Source organism: Pelophylax lessonae (assembly GCF_965119305.1).
Source record: "Pelophylax lessonae genome assembly, chromosome: 1".
Taxonomy (NCBI): Eukaryota; Metazoa; Chordata; class Amphibia; order Anura; family Ranidae; genus Pelophylax; species Pelophylax lessonae.
Genome location: NC_138768.1, coordinates 776214719 through 776235862, shown reverse-complemented (window position 1 = coordinate 776235862; position 21144 = coordinate 776214719).

Here is a 21144-nt window from a genome sequence, read left to right as displayed (position 1 = left end):
TGAACGAACCGGAGAACAATCTAAATCAAATGAATGTTTGGTGTGACTACCCTTAAAACAGCATCAATTTTTACACTTGCAAAGTGTACACTTTCACAAAGTCAGGGATTTTGCAGGATTAGAGACATTTGTATGATTAACCAATTATACCAAAAAGGTGCCAATCAATTTCATATGTACTGTAGGTTAAAATATAGTCATCAACTGAAACAGAAACTGGTGTGTAGAAGGCTTAAAACTTGGTGAGGAACAGCCAAACTCTGCTATTAGGGTGAGATTGTGGAAGACAGTTTCATGCCACAGGTCATACACCATGACAAGACTAAGCACAGCAACAGGACACAAGGTAGTTATACTGCATTAGCAAGGTCTCTCCCAGGCAAAGATTTCAAAGCAGACTGGGGTTTTGAGATGTGCTGTTCAAACTCTTATGAAGAAGCACAAAGAAACGGGCAACGTTGAGGACTGTAGACACAGTGGTCGGCCAAGGAAGCTTAAAGTGCTACTAAACCCACAACAGTTAAATTAGTCTGTATATGCAGTAAAGCATGCTTGTTGTACTCACAGTGGAACCTAAGGGGTTAAGACTCTGCATTGTGTAAAAAGGCTGTTTGATCCTGTCTTCTCTGATCCTCCTTCCACTGCTGCCAAACCATGTCCTGATAGAACCATGGGGGCAAGCTACACATGCTCAGTTTGGTGTGTATTGCTAGAGAGTTTTTTTTCTTGGGAGGTTGCATGCGATCAGCACAGGGCCAATCAGCACTGTCCAGACAGAGGGTCGAGGGTCCTGTAGCTTCATAGGACAATCAGGGGAGAATGAAAACTCCTCCTACAAGCTTTAACCAGCGCTTGGCTGAACACTGAGAGAAGTCCCAAACCTGCTATATAGTGCTGACGAAAAAAGGTATTTAGCAGTTTATATTTACTAGAACTATTGCATTTCCATATTCTGCACACTGTGGGAGACCAAATATAGTGAATGCAGGGTCCTGGGTTTAGTAACACTTTAATGCAGCAGATGAAAGATACAGCATGCTTAATTCCTGTTGACAATGGAAGATGTCCAGCAGTGCCATCAGCACAGAACTGGTGGAAACCAGTAGGACCCAGGTATGAGTGCATCTAGTGTCCAGAGAAGTCTGGCCAGAAGTGGTCTTCATTGAAGAATTGTGGCAAAGAAGCCATACCTCCGACGTGGAAACAAGGCTAAGCGACTCAACTATGCAAAAAAAAAATAGGAATTGGGGTCCAAAAAAATAGCAGCGGGTGCTCTGGCCTGACGAGTCAAAATGTGAAATATTTGACTGTAGCAGGAGGCAGTTTGTTCGCCAAAGGGCTGGAGAGAGGTACAATAATGGGTGTCTGCAGGCAACAGTGAAGCAAGGTCTCAGTTCCTTGCAAATTTGGATTTCTGCAAATTAATTTGGAGATTTGTTTCTCACTTCCTCATTTTATTAGGTATAATAAGGTGCCTATCAAGGTAGTTTGCTTTTGCTGTAAGCAGAGGATAAGAAACTCAAGTCCCCAAAGTGTAAAACTGTTGCCCCATATCAAAATCCTCCATCAATTCTCAGCAAGGAAGTGAGGGGGAACTTGACCGGGAAACCTGGCACAGCTTTGTGACTTATCAATGTTTTTTTTTTATTATTGTTAGCAGTTTTGTTTTATAGCTAGAAGTGCTTTAAGAGTCCCTATGGTCAGCAGAGCTACTACATGTTTTTTGGTAACAGATTCTCTAAGAAGAAGTGCTGCTAAGTGTTTTTTTTTTTTTTTTTTAACAGTTTTCATAGCACTGGTAACCACATAGACATAGTAGTATAGAAAAAGATATGGAGAGTTTCAAACCAAGAATAGCTGTGGTGTTATAATAATGACTGGAAGAGTAGCTGCAGTGTAAGGTCCGCATACTAGGTCGTATATTATTGACGAAGGCACTTCCTGCCACCAAGTGCAGAATGACCTCAATCTCCAGTCATTCTCAATGACTCTGGCCTTTCAGACATTTAAAATGACTCAAGGTTGAGGTTATTCTGCCCCATGTGCCTCCATTGATGACTACACATTGTTTACATCTCGGGCATGGCAGTGGTGGTGACGCATATGGTCTATTCATGTTTTGACATATAAAACATTTACAGAAATGTTTACATGTGTACACTGTAAAATTTAGTCAAAATCAGACTGTGGATGCTGAATTTACTTCTCTTGGTTTACACAGCTAAATACTGTGGACCAACACAGAGCAGACATTACTGCTGCATTCAGATCCATATACAGTTAATTAGGGTTCTGAATGCACCATGTGCCTTAACCATTAGTGAGTTATACCAGCCAGCCAGGTCATATAAAATGTATGTATTTGTATTACAAATCCCTAAAGTTTTATATATATATATATATATGTGTATATATATATATATATATATATATATGTGTGTGTGTGTGTATATATATATATATATATATATATATATATATATATATATATATAGCAAGGTTTCCAGGCCTGTGGCCTAATGTTGGTCTGCCATTAGAACCAGTACTCTCTCCAGCCCATGTGAGCTGCGGCCCTGGGTGTGACAACTGAAGCAGCGACAATTTCGGCATCTTTGTTTGTGGTTTTTATTTGATTTAAGGGGGATGAGAGAAGGGAATGAGTGGGATACTCCTTGCGGCTCCAACTAATTACACATGGGACTTTGTTACTGAAAAAATGCCCGTTGGCGCTTCCTTGACGCCAGCCGGTGCCAGCCAATGCTCACTGTCTCTGAGAACTCTCTGTGTAGCTGAAGAAGTGTTGAATCCCTGACTTATAGTCCTGTAGATCCAAGACTGAGCTGTAGAACTCCTGACACTGCTGTGGTGTGGAAGTCACTAAATACTGTCCCCCGCTTGGTACAACTTGAGGTAGTATATTGTAGAACTCTGTGTAACTGTCGCTTCACTGACACTCTTTGTACAATTCAGGGCCCAGACTGCTGATACCCCCTTTACAACTTCAGGGTTCTCTACCTAGGCACCCCCTTTACAGCTAGCTGACACTGGACCCCCGAACCTCTTCCGGAGTGGTCCCCTCTAACACTTCAGCTGAACCCCAGGGGCAATCCTCAGTACTCATGACCTGTGTAGGTTCTCCTGGGACTGGACCCCTCTCTCTCCCCAGGCTCTCAGGCACACCGGATCCCCTCAGCTCAACTCAGCAATCTCTGGATACTCAGACGACACCCCGAGACATCCACCTTCCTCAGATAGGAGAGAGAGACAGCCGCACTCTCCTTCCTGGGACTCTGCTCCCGCCAAAGACCACCTGTCATGCACTTCCCCCCAAACTTATACCCACTCCCAGAATCCTTTGCAGCCTAATCTCCCTTCTGGGGTAGTTACAAGCTGGGATGTGTCCCCTGACTGGGCTTCCCACACTGCCCTATGAGAAACCTCTCACAGGAGCCAGTGAGGATACTTCACCCCTAAGCAGGCACATCTGGAAGTCCTGACACCCTACCTAACAAATCACAGCCCTGCTCTTAGGCAGACAAGGCCCACTATATATTTTACCTAGCACCTACCTGTAGGGTACTACATATATATATATATATATATATATATATTCCAAATTCAATTTACGCAAAAAGTAATTTTTGTATTTATTCATATTATTTTACTTGATTTATTACTATACTGTAATTACAAACCCACAGGAGATGAAAAATAGCTTTTTACATACTGTAACAAAAAATATGGCTCAAGAAAGCTTTTAAAACATAAATCCTTCCTGCGTACAGCACAACATTAGATAATACATTCACACCCCACAACATTTTCCTATTTATTCAGGGGAATGAAAATATAGGATATGAACTTTGTTCTCATTAGATGTATTGTGCGAGTGTGGGTTTTTTTTTGCTTTTTTTTTTCTTTTTTGCTCTGCTCTGCAGCTATTCTATTTAGGAACGGTACTTTAACAACAATGGCAGCATTTATCAATAAATTTAAAACATTCATGTCTTAATGCCTACTACTATGCATGCTTTTGGTGAAAATGTTGCCTGAAATGTTGACAAAGACTATTAATAAATGAAACTCCTGGAAGAGTTTGTAAAAAGTGAATTAACTTTGTCAAGAAGATGACTAGGAGATGATAGAAAATCAGCAACCATGGCTACAAATGTATTTCCTTTAGGTATTTCTCTGCAATGTGACTGGACAGCAAGCTGCTAAAAACCCAGTGGAGAATTATGAACCTGCATGTATTAATAACAGAGCTGTGTTGCTAAGATTAACTTCTTGGTTACATAACCAATGATTAGTAAGAGGCAAAGTCTCAGCCAGATGATCTGTTGGTGATCCTAGTTTATGCACAAATGTCTAGGGTTAACTCCTTCCCTGCTGAAAGCTTCCAGATGAGGTTGAAAACTGAGGTCGCCATTAGCTCTTGCTACCTTAAATCGACACATGAAACTAAGCCACATGATTTATAAAGCAGAATAAGTAAATACAATCAGCGCTACCTCCAAATCTATCTAGCTTATAACAAACCTATGTGGTCAAATAAGTGAAAATCAAAACAAATCATGAATAAACATATACCTAATGCCACAATCTTATATTATCACAAATCTTCAGTTGTCGCTGTACACCTCTCATTGGTTTCACCCCAACATAATATACAATATAAAATAGGTAATATGGTGCAGCACTACTGGGTAGTTTAAATAAAAGTCCTTGGTGTCCTAACCCTGTGAACAAAAACCAAAGTCTTTCTGTGAATCTATTCTTCGCTGTGTTCCTCTATGTTCTTCTTACTCACGAGCCGATCGGAGAGTTGAGTTGGCTGACAGGATATTTACTAGAGCGGTTTTGTTATATACTTTTTTAATGGGGGCATTTTAGTAAATAGTTTTTGCGGAGAGCACTATGCAGTTGCCTTTTTGTTGCATGTGGTTCATGTGAGGAACATTCGACTTGAGCGGAGTACTTAATCCCAGAAAGGAAGGAAGGCCACCATCCCAGAGGGATTGGCGGGAGTTGTAAGTAAAAGCCTGTGATTATCAGTTGTGAGGTGAGCAGGTTTTTCACACGGTGGTGGTTGTAACATGTTTATATAGTAAGAAGAATATGGAGGAACACAGCGGTGAATAGATTCACAGAAAGACTTTGGTTTTTGCTCATGCAGTTTGGACACAACGGGACTTTTATTTAACCAATTAAGCCCCGGAAGATTTTACCCCCTTCCTGACCAGTGGGTATTTTGCGATTCGGCACTGCGTAACTTTAACGGACAATTGCGCGGTCGTGCAACGCTGTACCTAAACGAATTTGACGTCCTTTTTTCCCCACAAACAGACATTTCTTTTGGTGGTATTTGATCACCTGTGCGATTTTTTGATCATGCGCTATAAACAAAAAAAGAGCGTAAATTCTGCAAAAATAACAATATTTTTCACATTTTTTTATATGAAATTCCCCCCAAAAAAATGTAAAAATCAAATTTTTTTAACATTTTCAGCCAATTTGTTTATGTTACATATGTTTGGTAAAAAAAAATTGCAAAAAGCGTATTTTGATTGGTTTGCGCAAAAGTTATCGCGTTTACTAAGAAAGGGAAAGATTTTTGTCATTTTTGTTGTTTTTTTTTTTAACGAGTAATGGCGGCGATCTGCGATTTTTTTTGCGGGACTGCGACATTGCGGCAGACAGATCGGACCCTTGACTGACATTTCTGACACTTTTGGGGTTACCAGTGACATTACTGCAGTAATCAGTGCTATACATGTGCACTGTTACTGTAAAAATGACACTGGCAGGGAAGGAGTTAACTGTATTGGAGAGGGAGGGGTTAAGTGTGTCCTAGGGGTGTGTTTCTAACTGTGATGGGACATGGCTACTAGTGTAAAAACAGAGATCAACGGTCCTACATAGTAGAACCGTCTGATCTCCATTTTTACACAGGGGAGAATGACAGGCGGCTTGTTTACATTAGCCGCCTGCCTTTCTCCCTTCCCGGCGAACGATCGCGAGTGACCGGCGGACCCGATCGGGTCCGCCGGTCACACGCACTGACTTCTTAGGGAACGAGCCGGGGCGGGCGCGCGCCTCAGTGGGCGCGCGCTTGCCCGCTATTGGTTCACAAGCGAGTGGCAGACTAGTGACGTACCGGTACGTCACTTTGCCTGGCAGGGGCTGACCGCCGCAGTATATGTACTTGCGGCGGTCGGCAAGTGGTTAAATACAAGAGTATTAATGCACACTACCCAGTAGTGCTGCACCATATTACTTATGCTTAATGAAATATTTTATGCTGTATTCTGAAGTAGTTGGATAGAAAAAAAAAGTGCAAACAATTTGCACCAAACAAAAAAGCATTTCAGAGCATCAACTAAAATCAGTTAGTAATTCTATCCACTGAACACTGCAGCTGTTCCTGAATTATTGGCCCCAAAGTGGGATAGTATGACCTCTCATTTGCCTGCACAACTTCCCCATCTTCTCAAGCGAGTGTGAATCTTAAATTCAGGAATGAAAATCAAGTTGAGGGTGATTCTCCTTCTTCCACTTAATTCTGCTGATTCTACAATGTAATATTTGGCCTCAAAGACTATGGAAGTGCAATTAACGAGTATAATCTTAAATTAATAAAATACACAGATGCCATAAATTTGGTTAAAGTGGGTGAAAGGCTGGGGTGCTTTAATAACCTTCCTAGCGGTATTCCCGAGTGTGACTCGGGGTAAGATTTTAGTGCCAAAAGCGGTAACCCCGAGTCACACTCGGGGTAGCGCTAAGAAGATCGCTGGATGCTGGAGGAGGTTTTACTTACCTTTTCTCCGGGATCCAGCGAAGACTGCGGGCGGTGTGCGGCGGCGGAGCTTCCTCCCGATCGTCTGCGAGCCCCGGCTTCCGTCTCCGGTGACGTGACATCCGCCAGGGGATGGAACCGGCGGCAAATTCAAATGTAAAATGCACCAAACACACTGATACCGTTCAAAATAAAATAAAATCACATTACATTGCCCCCCAGTGCCCTTTCCTGCAGTTTTACTGTACTTTTTATGTAAATATATGTATATATATATACACATATATATATATATATATATATATATATATATATATATATATATATACAGTATATATATATATATATATATATATACATGTATATATATATACACATATACATTATATATATATATATATATATATATATATATATATATATACACACACACACACACACATATATATATATATATACGTAATTCTTGTGAATGAGCAGCCCAAACCAACTGTATACATTATATATATATATATATATATATATATATATATATATATATATATATAATAAATGTATACAGTTGGTTTGGGCTGCTCATTCACAAGAATTACATGCAAAATAATGGTACCGCTTTCAGCACCTAAAATCCAAAAGAATCATACCGCCAGGGAGGTTAAAGGGTAACCCAAATAAATGAATAACCTGTTAATATTAGTTTATTAAATGATTGCTACTAAACCCAGGACCCTGCATTCACTATATCTGGTCTCCCACAGTACACAAAACATGGAAATGCAATCATTTTAGTAAATATAAACTGCTAAATACCTTTTCTTATCAGCAGTATATAGCAGTCTTGTGACTTCTATCAGTGCCTGGTTGAAGCTTGTAGGAGGAATTTTCATACTGCCCTGGCTGTCCTTTCAGGATGCAGGACCTCTGACCCTCTGTCTGGGCAGTGCTGGTTGGCCCTGTGCTGATCACATGTATCCTCCCAAGAAAAAAACATTCTTTAGCAATAAACACCAAACTGAGCATGTGCAGCCTGACTCCACTAACTCTGTCTTATCTGGACAGGTTTCGGGGGCAATGCAAGAAGGGGAGGATCTGTGCATACAGGATCAAACAGTCTTTTTACAAAATGCAAAAAATTAACCCATTAGGTTCCACAGTGAGTATAACAAGCATGCTTTACTGCATATACAGACTGATTTTTACTGTTGTGTGTTTAGTAACATTTTAAACTAGCCAATGGCCTAGCTAACCAGCACAGGCCCATAAAAAACACCAAACGCCAACCTTAAACAATACATAATTTACTCTGTCAATCATAAGGCTAGAAGATAATTCCATCTTATAAAGCCCACAACTAAACAAAGGAACTCTGATGGGAGGGAGGGAGGCTCTCCTCCTTTCTTCTCTGCTGCTCTGCCAGAATGAAATACCGGTCAGCAGCTCAAGCTATATAAATGACAGGTAAGCAGACGGAGACATGAGGATAATATCAGCTCACGGCTTATGGGTTGATCCATTCATAACAAAATGAGAAGTTGTTAGGCAGATTTGAGAGCAGTACAAACAATTGAAAGGGTCCCCTATACCATTCCATGTGGTCCTACAATTATTAGTTGGGTTGGATCAACCCTCTCCTCCTACTTAGGAAGAAAAAATAAAACTTGACCTAGTACTCTCACATGAGGGGGGGGGGGGGTCGGAAGGGGGGATATTGGCTTTTGTCTAGCACAGGATCTCACATGGGGGGGGTCCTCTGGCTTGGTAAATCTCTTATGAATTTTGAATGACATTTTTTGGTGGCTGTCTGCATTATGGTGGATACGTGTGAACCTACAGTGATGGACAGACATTCAAATTCTTTGGTACATATCATAGTAAACATATATGTAATTCACCTTTGTATTTAGCGGTTTTCCTGGAATTCCACTTTAGGCAGATATTAGATATGAAGGCATGAAGTCATATGGCATATGAATAATGCACATACGAGCAGCGCTAGTGTACAACTACTATTAACAACTTAAGCCCCGGAAGATTTTACCCCCTTCCTGACCAGGGCCATTTTCCGATGACTTTAACGGACAATTGCGCGGTCGTGCGACGCTGTACCTAAATAAACTTGACGTCCTTTTTTTCCCATAAACAGAGCTTTCTTTTGGTGGTATTTGATCACCTGTGTGATTTTTTGATCATGCGCTGTAAACAAAAAAAGAGCGTCAATTTTGCAAAAATAGCAGTAATAAATAACAGTATTTTTCATATTTTTTTATATGAAATTCCCCCCCAAAAAAAATGTAAAAATTTTTTTAACATTTTAGGCCAATTTTTTTTTTTTACCATATGTTTGGTAAAAAAAATCGCAAAAAGCGCATTTTGATTGGTTTGCGCAAAAGTTATTGCGTTTACTAACTAAGGGAAAGATTTTTGTCATTTTTGTTGTTTTTTTTTTTAAAGAGTAATGGCGGCGATCTGCGATTTTTTTTGCGGGACTGCGACATTGGGGTGGACAGATCAGACCCTTTACTGACATTTTTGACACTTTTGGGGTTACCAGTGACATTACTACAGTAATCAGTGCTATACATACTGTTACTGTAAAAATGACACTGGCAGTGAAGGGGTTAACTTTTTTTGAGAGGGGGGGGTTATGTGTGTCCCTAGGGGCATGTTTCTAACTGTGATTGGCTGTGGCTTGATGTGTAAGAACAGTGATCAACGGTCCTACATAGTAGAACCGTTTGATCACCATTCTTACACAGGGAAGAATGACAGGCGGCTTTGTTTACATTAGCCGCCTGCCATTCTCCCGGTGTAACGGGCGATCGCGAGTGCCCGGCGGACATCGGGTCTGCCGGGCACATGCGCCGGAGAGTCCGTGACCGCGCGGGAGCAGGAGCGTGCCTCTGGCGGCGTGCGCTCGCTCCCTAGAGCCTCACAGGCTAGCGGCGTAGCCCTACGTCGCTTTGCCTGTGAGGGGCTGACCGCCGCCGTAAATAGTCGTGCGGCGGTCGGCAAGTGGTTAATGAATTTAAATAAAGTCCATCAAATCCTCCACAGGGCCTCTTCGCCCTTTTCTTTCTCAGCAACTACAACAGCCGCCCAGTCGTGTTCTTGGTGTAATGTTCAGATGCCCATCCTGGCTCATAGACTTTGGTCCTGCCCTCATATAGCGGCATTCTGGGAGGCAGTACAACAGCTAAATCTCACCACCACTGGCCTTTCCCCGACAAACAACCCTCTCCTCCTGCTTTTTGGTAATCTGCATGGCCCCACTTTAGAGATCGACCGCTCCCAAACCATAATCCTAAACACTCACAAGGCCTGGATATCGACATGTCTCATGATAGCACGGAGAGCTATACTTCGTAAGTGGACTGTTCCTCACCCCCCCCAACATCCAGGATAGACTACACACCAAAGAACTTTTGGATGCCAAGCTCCTATCAGGCCCCACTGAAGGTGTCCTCTCCAAATGGTCCCCCTTTCTGACGGCATTCCCTCAGGCCATCCCCAACCCTACCTGATATGCCACACGATCTTATGTTAGCTGTGTCCCCCTTTGTGAATGTCTCCAGATACATCGCTTGATTCAAACTACTTCTGCCATGGTATTCCCCCCCTGCCCCCTCTCCCCCCCCCCCCTCAAGTTAGTATGTATAATGGATCCCCCTTTTAATGCCTTTGGGCTTTACTGTTGATAGCACTATATGCTCAGTAAGGATTCATTAAGTGTTTTACCTGTATTGTTTTATTATCCGCTTTGTATGCATGTCAAATTTCAATAAAAATTTGTTTAAAAAAAATAAATAAATAAAGTCCATCAAATGATGCCACAGGATCGGTGGTTGCACAAAAGATGAAAAACTGTGAACTCTTCACCCAGGTGCTTGGTATGGTAAGACACCCTCCCAGAAGTGGATGACCACGCTGTAGCCGTCTTTCAGCTATATTGTGGTTGGTTGAGTGTGAATCAGAACACCGATAGGAGGATCGGGTCCTGTGTTTATACTGTATAAGGAGTATTTCCGCCTAGGATTGGAAATGATTGTGATGCAAAAATGGACGTCTGCAGCTACTTGGTTCCTGTGAACGGGGTTTATCGGTCCCATAACTGCTTACTGCTAGTCACATCTTTACCATTGGTAAGAGTCAGTGTGTGGTGGCTGGTTTGTTCACTGTCTTACCATACCAAGCACCTGGGTGAAGAGTTCACAGTTTTTCATCTTTTGCACAACCACGGATCCTGTGGCATCACTTGATGGACTTTATTTTAATTCAATAATAGTAGCTGTACACTAGCGCTGCTCGTATGTGCATTATTTCTTTTAAACTTTCCAGAGTTTGAGCTAGCTGCTGGTACCCTATAGGGGCGCAGGTAGTTTTTTTTGTGTATATATATGGCATATGAGGTCAGATGGGACCATCAAAAGATATTTTAAAAAGAAAGGGAATTTTTATACACCTATGTGCTTTATACAATTGAGAAGAGAGGGGGAGAAAAAAAAAAAACCTCAATAATGGCCTAATCCTGGGAAAAACAATAGCAGTTGTCAAATCCATCTACCATCAAATATCTGTAGCTGCAGTATTATACAGACGGACTATTGTGTTAAACACTAACATATAATAATAATAATGGAGTTTTTGTATGCGCGCAATTCTGTAATGAAAACATATTATGTCTGCTAATGGCCCTTTTACACATTTGTAAAAACAGTTTTAATCAAGTGACGGAAATAGCTTCTACATACGGAAAATGGTAGAATGTAAACATGTATTCAATGCGTATTAGTTACAGTACATTTAATTCAAGGAAATAAAATATTTTTTTTCTCCTCTCTCCAGACTGCCAAATTAGCCGAGTCTGTTGCTTTCCTTCTCCCCTCTTGGCAGCGCGTCTGGGATGAGATTTCCAAGACCTGCTCTGCGCGCTGAAAGAGAAGAGCCCAGGCGAGATCAGGTAGAAAATGTCCTGCCTGAAAACAAAGTAACTATTACACAGTTAATTGTACTTGTCTAATTCAATAAGCTCGTTTAAACAAAGCAGGTCAGCGATTGATCTCAGTACATGTAAATGAGGTTAGCAAAGCATTACCATGACAGCGCCGGCTTTTTCAGCACAAAGCAGCCAAATATGGTTTCAAAATAGGGATTAGCTGAAAGTAGATTAAAGTTAACTAAATATGCAAAATCCAACCGCAGAACTGGTTGACTCAGGAATGGAGTCGTGTTAAAAAGGTTTTCAAAGGCTTAAAATCTTTGTTTGGAGATTTGATAGCAAAAGGTTAAATTAAAAAACAGGTGGAGTTTTATTAATAAGCACAAACTTCGTAACAAGGTACTTGAAGACATTTGAAAATGATCATTTAAATTGTCCAAAGATGAGTCAAATTTCCGCCAATTCCTGCTAAATGGGTCTAAATTCAATCTATGGGTTGCCCTGCATGCACCACCACTCTCGCTAAAATTTGATTTAAAAATCGCCTAAGTCAGGTGTAAAATTATCAGCCCAAATGTGATTGCATGTGATCAGATGCAGGCACTTATCAGGTATTCAGCAAAAAAAATGTGTATGTGTTGCAAGCACTTCTGGCCACAGGGGAAACTTGATAGTGTGAAAGGAGCCTTAGGGTGCCCCCACACCCTAAGGCTCCTTTCACACTATCGTCCGTCGGACGGACTCCGTTTATTTCAGCAGGGGAATCCATCCGCCAATCCCCCGCTGAGCAGCAGGAGGACAGCTGTGTCTCGGCGCTGTGTGCGGAGACACAGCTGTCAGTTCCCCATGCATCTCTATGGGGAAATCGGATGGGAACGGACCGTCGGTCCATTCTCATCCGATCCCATCCGATCCGATCCGCTGGATGGATGGAAAATAGGGTTTCCATCCATCCAGATTTGATGGATCGGATCAGATGTCAGCGGACATGTCTCTGCTGACATCCGATGCCCCATAGGGATGCATAGGGGGACCGTTCAGATCCGCCAAAAAAACGGACAGGCGGATCTGAACTGTCCGCCTGTGTGAAAGTGCCCTAAAACAAAAAATGTCCTGCGCTCAGTAAACTCAGGGTGGGGTCTAATTGAATACACCCTAGTGGGACTGCTGCAAACTAAAAAAAGGCAAACACAAGGCAAATACTAAATCTTATACAAACAATAGTGCACTGTCCCTCTAAGGCTACATTCACACCTGAGCGTAGCGTTTTTCGCGCGTTTTTTACCGCGATTTTACCGCGATTTTTGCGGCGTTTTTTACCGCGATTTTACCGCGATTTTTACCGCGATTTTTGTGCAGGCGTTTTTAGATTCAATAGAGATCAATGGAAAACGCCTGTAATCTGCCCAAAAAGAAGCTCATGTACTTTTTTGAGCGTTGGGCGTTTTGTATACAGCTTCAAAACGCTCAGATGTGAACAGGGGCCATTGAAATGAATAGGATTTGTCTTGTTGGGCGTTTTGAGAGCTGATCCTAGAGCAGAAAAACGCCCCAAAAACGCCCCAAAACGCCTACATGTGAACGGAGCCTAAGTGATTAAATCAACATGTGTAAAAACAATCACATTATTTACACATATCACCTAAATAAAAAACTGTGCAAATATAGTGCAAATGATAAAGTGTTTTAAAACATATAAAACTAAATCTCACAAGGGTTTCCATCCATCCAGATTTGATGGATCAGATCGGATGTCAGCGGACATGTCTCTGCTGACATCCGATGCCCCATAGGGATGCATGGGGGGGACCGTTCAGATCTGCCAAAAAAATGGACAGGTGGATCTGAAAGAGCCCAAAATGTTGTTTGCCAGCCTGGTTGTGCTTGCATAGTTTGTCAAAGTCTAATATTTGTAGGCAGCTTTAATTAATTAATGGATAAAAAGAGTCTCTGAATGTTTACCTGCTTTTTGCAATTGAATGCACATTTTGAAAACAGTATTTAAATGACATAATAAATGTTTTGGGCCTATGAAGGAAACTTTTACTGCCAGTTTCCACTAGTGCGACTTGCTGTGCGACTTGACACATGTCAAGTCGCACAGCAAGTCAAAAGCCATTTGTTTCAATCTGGCCCGTTTTCACTGCCGCGACTTTAGTTGCGGCGACTTCAAAAGTAGTTTTTGCACTACTTTTGAGCCGACTTCAGTGCGACTTCCCTCTATAATGAGGGACAAGTCGCACTGAATGCCACAAGCAACTTTCACTACGAAGTCGCGCTAGAAGTAGCACGACTTCGTAGCCGCGGCAGTGGAAACGGAGCCTTAGCCTGACTCGTAACAAATGCAGTTTGATCCAAGTCATCCCACAATTGAAAAACATTTTTGCAGATGATGCTGTCTTTAGTAGAGCTGAGACAACAGGAAGAAACCAGCTTATATCACACTCTGTGACATGATCGCCAGGCTTATAAAATGACAGCGGAGGGAACTGTTATGAGCTCAGCCCCCTGCCCGTAGACCCCTATAACCATCACCTAGGGTTGTGGGGTAGAGGTCCTTGACCCCATCAACATGTACTTTAAGATAGGGTCTGGCATGTATTTTGAGGGGGACCCAACGCCAATTTTTTTTTACATTTTGGGGTGTGGTTCCCCTTAAAATCCGTACTAGACCCAAAGGCCTGGTAAGGATTTGGGAGGGACCCCCATATCATTTTTTTCACATTTTTGTATTGCTGGCAATGTTTTTTTTTTTCATACAGCTGTCAGCGGGGAAGCCCACTGACAGCTGATGACTTATCCATTCTTAAGGACAAGGCAGCCGGCTTCTTGGTATACGAAATACTTGTAAAACTTTATATTAGATTTTAATGATTTGCTTTATATATATATATAGCACCTGCTAAGCTGCCTAGCAGAGCGTTCTCCCTATAGCTGCAGATAGTTGCGAAGGGATAATGAAGGGAAGAAGGATCTTCATTGGCTGCTGCTGATGCAGCCTGGATTGTGCCTGCTCCGAGCAAGGGGTTGGAGCAGAAGGGATTGGCTGGCACATGACCCAGGCTATAGATCCTACCCACTGCACTCAGATCTGCTGGCTAAAGTAGTAGAGTGCGTGTGTGTGTGTGCTCAGAGCGACTTTTTGCTGTTGGAGTTCAGAGACAGGGCTGGGGCCAGTGTGTTTGCCCAGGAGCTTTACTGTAAGCCAGGAGAGAGGGCCCAAGGCTGCTAACATGGGTCTGCTACTGCTGGTTGCCAGCAGTTCAAGAGAGAGGACCCTAAAGTATAGCTCAATCATCTGTTTTTAGCACCCTCCAAACTAATCAGAAATTATTCAGAAACATAGTGCTGGTTTTCAGATTAAGACCTCTTTGCCACACTCCGTCCATCGGATGGAGTCCCTTTTTCTCAGCGGGGGATCGATCCGCCGACCCCCCGCTGAGCAGGAGGATGACAGCTGTGTCTCCGTGCTGTGTGCAGAGACACAGCTGTCAGTTCCCCATGCATCTCTATGGGGGAAATCGGATGGGAACGAATCGTCGGTCCGTTCTCATCCGATCCCATAAGATCCGATCCGCTGGATGGATGGAAAATAGGGTTTCCATCCATCCAGATTTGATGGATCGGATCAGATGTCAGCGGACATGTCTCCGCTGACATCCGATGCCCCATAGGGATGCATAGGGGGACCTTTCAGATCCGCCAAAAAAACGGACAGGCGGATCTGAGCGGTCCGCCTGTGTGAAAGTGCCCTAAAACAAAAAATGTCCTGCGCTCAGTAAACTCAGGGTGGGGTCTAATTGAATACACCCTAGTGGGACTGCTGCAAACTAAAAAAAGGCAAACACAAGGCAAATACTAAATCTTATACAAACAATAGTGCACTGTCCCTCTAAGTGATTAAATCAACATGTGTAAAAACAATCACATTATTTACACATATCACCTAAATAAAAAACTGTGCAAATATAGTGCAAATGATAAAGTGTTTTAAAACATATAAAACTAAATCTCACAACATGAGTCCTTATTCCAAAAATTTTAAAGCACAATAATAGTCCATTTGTGGATAATACATACAATACAAACCCTACAATCCCAGAGGATGCCATTTTTGGGGAAACGCATCGGTAGATGAGAGTATGTGTGATGTCGCCAAGCGCTGATAGAGCATGAGACACTGCAGCCATAGTCATAACATTCATTTGAAGTTCCTCTTTATTTAATTTGATGCAAGTGAACCAGATTGTTTTTTTAGAAATGCTTGCTGTATTACACTATGAGATTCTCCCTGCTTGCTTTGTATGATTATCGTTGATGAGCAATTGAAAGGAGATTGGAAGTCATCCCTGGACTTTTCTTCAACACAGAGTTTGTGATTGAAGATATCCACTGATATTGGTGACATGCAGTGTCGGTTGGAATACAGGCTCCTATGATCCCTATAATTCGGGATCCACTCTGTGGGGTAAGCGGCCAACTTGTCTTTTAGGAGCACCATTGAGCACTCTGCACTTTGGAAAGTGATTGACCACCAAGCACCTTGTTTTACCATATTATCCACAAATGGACTATTATTGTGCTTTACAATTTTTGGAATAAGGATGTTGTGTGTTTAATTACATATGTTTTTTAACACTTTATCATTTGCACTATATTTGCACAGTTTTTCATTTAGGTGATATATGTATATAATGTAATTTTTTTTTTTTACACATGTTTATTTAATCACTTAGAGGAACAGCGCACTATTGTTTGTATAAGATTGCTTTTCAGATTACAATGCAAATATTTGCTATGTTCTTATATTATAATCCGATTTTTTTTTTTTTTTTTTTTGCATTTGTAAATATTTAATGTGAAATACCAGTAATACAGCTGGATACAGACCTTCACATCAGGGATTCAGTTCATTAGTAATTGTCCTTTACTCATTTTAGAAAATTGAGCAATAGGTTTCTAGTTCTTGGAGGTCCCGTGAAATGCAATCCAAAACTACATCCACACAACCCTATCGATAATTATAGATTCAGCATTGGAACATTAAGCATGAAAAGTGTCTATATTTAGAAATGTGATTTATCTGGTATAGAAAAAAACATGCTGAAGTTTAAGATGGTTCCTCATAAAAGGTTTGAAGTCTAGTACTGTTGTAAATTACAGTTAGGCAAGGTTTGATTTAGCAAGTGTTAATCCCTGACCCTTAGAACGATATGTACTTTCTTACGTAGGACAGCATTCAGGACCTTTTGGCCAGCTTCCTATACCTTATGTTGGCTCATAAAAATAAATCCAGCTTCAAATATAAAGACTTAAAGTCAGCTCAGGCAGCAGCAAACTTAAAATGATCAATTGATAAAATGTAATAACAATGTTTTAGAAAAGATATAAATTAGGAAAGGATGTAAGCGATAAGAGTGTGAAGTGAGCAATATTGACTGACACTGTTCTCCCTTGCTGTGTATTCTAATCCTCTCAAGTGATATTTGAATGCTAGACACTCTTCTAGAATAGCTGGTGAAGTGTTCACAGAGGCGGCATTCAGTCATAAAGTAGAGTTTGAATTCTCAGCTTGCTCCCAAATCTATAAACAAATCTTGAGGCCAGCTTCCAGATCCTACCCTTACACAACAGTGATAATATACACTAAGACCGTCCCATAAACCTGAAAATCAGTGACATGAAATAGCTTATGACAACTTTACCAACCATTTCTGTTTTATACAGATAGTTCTGAGTTTTAGACTACAGTAATACCTTGGTTTATGAACCTAATTAATTCCGGAAACATGCTTGTAATCCAAAGCACTTGTATACCAAAGTGAATTTCCCCATAAGAAATAATGGGAACTCAGATGATTCATTCTACAACCATTTATTCAAAATTAACCTGCACTTCAAAATACAGTACTGTACAGAATAAATTGTACTGTACTGTAAAGATAAAACAAATTAACCTGCACTTTGCGGCACCCCTCCATATACCATTATGACCAGGCTCCCAATCCACGGTTCCTTTTGTATAAAAAAATTAATTTCAGGACACTCACAATGTTAAGGAGTCTGGTGCAATTCCAAAGCCACTGGTGTATATGTACTGTATAGTAAAGCCACTGGTGTATATGTACTGTATAGTAAAGCCACTGGTGTATATGTACTGTATAGTTAAGCCACTGGTGTATATGTACTGTATAGTAAAGCCACTGGTGTATATGTACTGTATAGTTAAGCCACTGGTGTATATGTACTGTATAGTAAAGCCACTGGTGTATATGTACTGTATAGTAAAGCCACTGGTGTATATGTACTGTATAGTTAAGCCACTGGTGTATATGTACTGTATAGTTAAGCCACTGGTGTATATGTACTGTATAGTAAAGCCACTGGTGTATATGTACTGTATAGTAAAGCCACTGGTGTATATGTACTGTATAGTAAAGCCACTGGTGTATATGTACTGTATAGTTAAGCCACTGGTGTACAGTACACAGTTCTGTATGTGGCCAGAGGTCCAGGGGCGCTGGTGTCTCCCAGCACTTCCTGCAGAACTGTTGACGTCACTTTCAGGTGCTCCGAACGTGCGTGACGTCCACCCACCCAGCTAGGCGTGACTTCGAGTGGCTCCGAGTTCTGCGGGAAGCACTGGGACCCACCAGCACCCCCAGACCTCTGGCCACATACAGAGCTGTATATTAAACACCGGCGAATTTATTGTATAGTACAGTACATATACAGCAGCGGCTATGGAATCACACCAGACTCCTTAACATTGTGAGTGTAATTCTTTTTTTTTTACATTAAAACTACTGCTTGTATATTGCTCGTGTATCAAGACAGCCCTCGCAAATCAAGGCGACATTTAAAAAAAAAAAAAACTGTGCTCATCTTTCAAAACACTTATAAACCGCGTTACTTGTAAACCAAGGTTTTACTGTATTTAACTTTCTACTGGTGTTCAGCATTTATCTGAACATAATATCCCTCTTCTTAGGTATATTTTTTTATATTTCAGTTCTTGTCCTATGTTAAAGCGGCTGTAAAGAATATTTTTTTATTTTTTAAGATAACAAACATCTCTATGCCTGCTTACCTGAAATTTCAGAGAGCAGCCCAATATCACCTCTTCTCAGGTCCCCCCACTGGTGCTCCTGGCTCCTCCTCTCTGTCCAGTACCCAAGCTCAGCTGCTGCGTCCATTGACACAGTTAGTGGGACTTGGCCCCCCAACCCCCCTTCCTCGTCATTATCTTTGATTGACAGCCCTGGAAGTCAATGGCCCCAGCAAAGCCAGTGAGACCCAGAAGTGGGGGGAAAGAAGAGATACAGATGTGGACAGTGCTGGATCTAATGAGAGCTCAGGTAAGTATTAGGGGGGGCGAGGCGCCAAAATCAATGCCTAGACATTTTTTACCTTAATGCAAGGAATGCATTAAGGTAAAAAATGTTTGGGCTTTAGAACCACTTAAATGACAAATCTGATACATGTTTAAATTGATCTCTAGTCCCTCCACAGTGCATGGGTTAAATTCAAATTTTTGTCGCCTAGGGTACCATTTAAAGCAGTTGAACTTTCCTAACTCCTCACTTCTGCAGACATCATCTTCACCATGCGACAGGTCCTCCAAAGCTGCTTCTCTTCAACGCTTCATCTGTTGCAGGCAGTCTAATGTCATCATGTACAATGCAGAGCCAGCAAGTGAGCATGCCAAGGGCCCACCCACAATGAAGAGGGTTAGAGGGAAAACTGTTTGATAATGTTTGAAGCAAGAAACCCCCTTCGTTGTGGGACTTGGGGGTTGTCTATTTAATGCGCTGTGAATGCAGCGCATTTTATATTGGTAAAACGAAACAAGAACTAGGCAAACGCATTAACAAACACATGCAAAGTTTAAATATTGGGGACCTCTATTTACCTTTGGGCAGACACATGGCTATCGCCCATAAATACAGAACCCCCAGGGTGACCTTCTACGCTCTAGAACGAGTGCACGTCCCGGCCAGGGGGGGTGATTGGAACAAGCAGCTACTCCAGCGTGAAATGCGCTGGATTGCTAAGCTTGGGGCAACCACCACCCCTGGCCTGAATGAGACGGAGAGCTATAGACCTTTCTTGGAGAGTTTCTCTTCGGGTAAAACCGATTAAACCTCTTGTCCTTTCTGAGATTAAACATCAAACCCATAAACCTTGGTAATCACCTTGACCAAAGTGGGGGTTTTCCTTGGATATGGGGATGCTTAGTAAAATAAACGCTGGCCTTGGGATCATTCCCTAGGAGGATAATATATGGGAATTTCAGGGACAATAAACAAGTATTCCGTTCAACTATCTGGACAATTTTTGGGCCTTAGTTGCCCCTTAGGGATGTGGGTAATAGTTACATCTAAACTTACCTTTTCCATCCCTCTCCCTTTACTTCTTTCCCCCCTGGTCGGGGCCCTGGAAATCTGTTCTCTCTATCTGATTGAAAGAATACTATTGTCATTGAAATGTATTTATATTACATCTCATTGTGCGTTTAATAATATGATTGTAAACAGTTATAAATAATTGTTAGAATATTATGTAAATGCATTTTGCGACCTACCGTCTCCCTAGTGGAGAGAAGAGTGCTAATCTCTATTTCTTAGAACCAAGGTCCTTCGCATCACAAACGAGGGCCCTTGCCTTGGGATTTTTCCATCTTTCTGCCCCCCTTTTTCCTTTCCCCCTCCCTCTCTGCCCAGAACCTCCCCGTCTGCAATCCATGCACCCTCGGCCATGCATCCGCACTTGGATGCCCGGCCATTCCTCCCATGGGACCCTACCCAGTAGAAAGCCCGGCACAGGTAAGATCTCCCCAAGGGGTCTAATATACCTGACCCTTAACCATCAGGGGAGTGAAGCGTCCTGGGAAGGTCACACCTGAGAGCAGGATTGCTCCAAGGATGTCCTTCCTGAATCCCTCCTTGAAGGGATTTCGCATTACCTGTGCCAGGGGTGTTTACATTTTCTTCCCCCCATTAAGCAATATGAATGAATCCCGTCATTTATATTATCATTAAAAATTTGATGAACAGATCTAATTGCCATATCTTCAGTAAATTATTCAGATATGGCATTGTAAGATTTCTATATATTTATTTAGTTTGTACAATAGGTAATTCAACTTTAATATTCACTTATGTCATGGCGCCTATACCGCCCCCACTATTAGCATCTGAAAGCTAAGCAACAGATAGGAGCAAAGACGCCCCTTACTTCCTGTTAGAGGTTTGGGCGGAAATGAGTTATAGGTTCATTAGAAGTTTGGGCGGAAATTATGTCATGACGCATCTCGCGGGATTTTCAGTGGGATCTGACGTCAGTCAGTGAGCTGAAAAGGGGACGCCGAGAGTCAGTATGGAGAGCCATCTCTCCAAGATACAGAGGA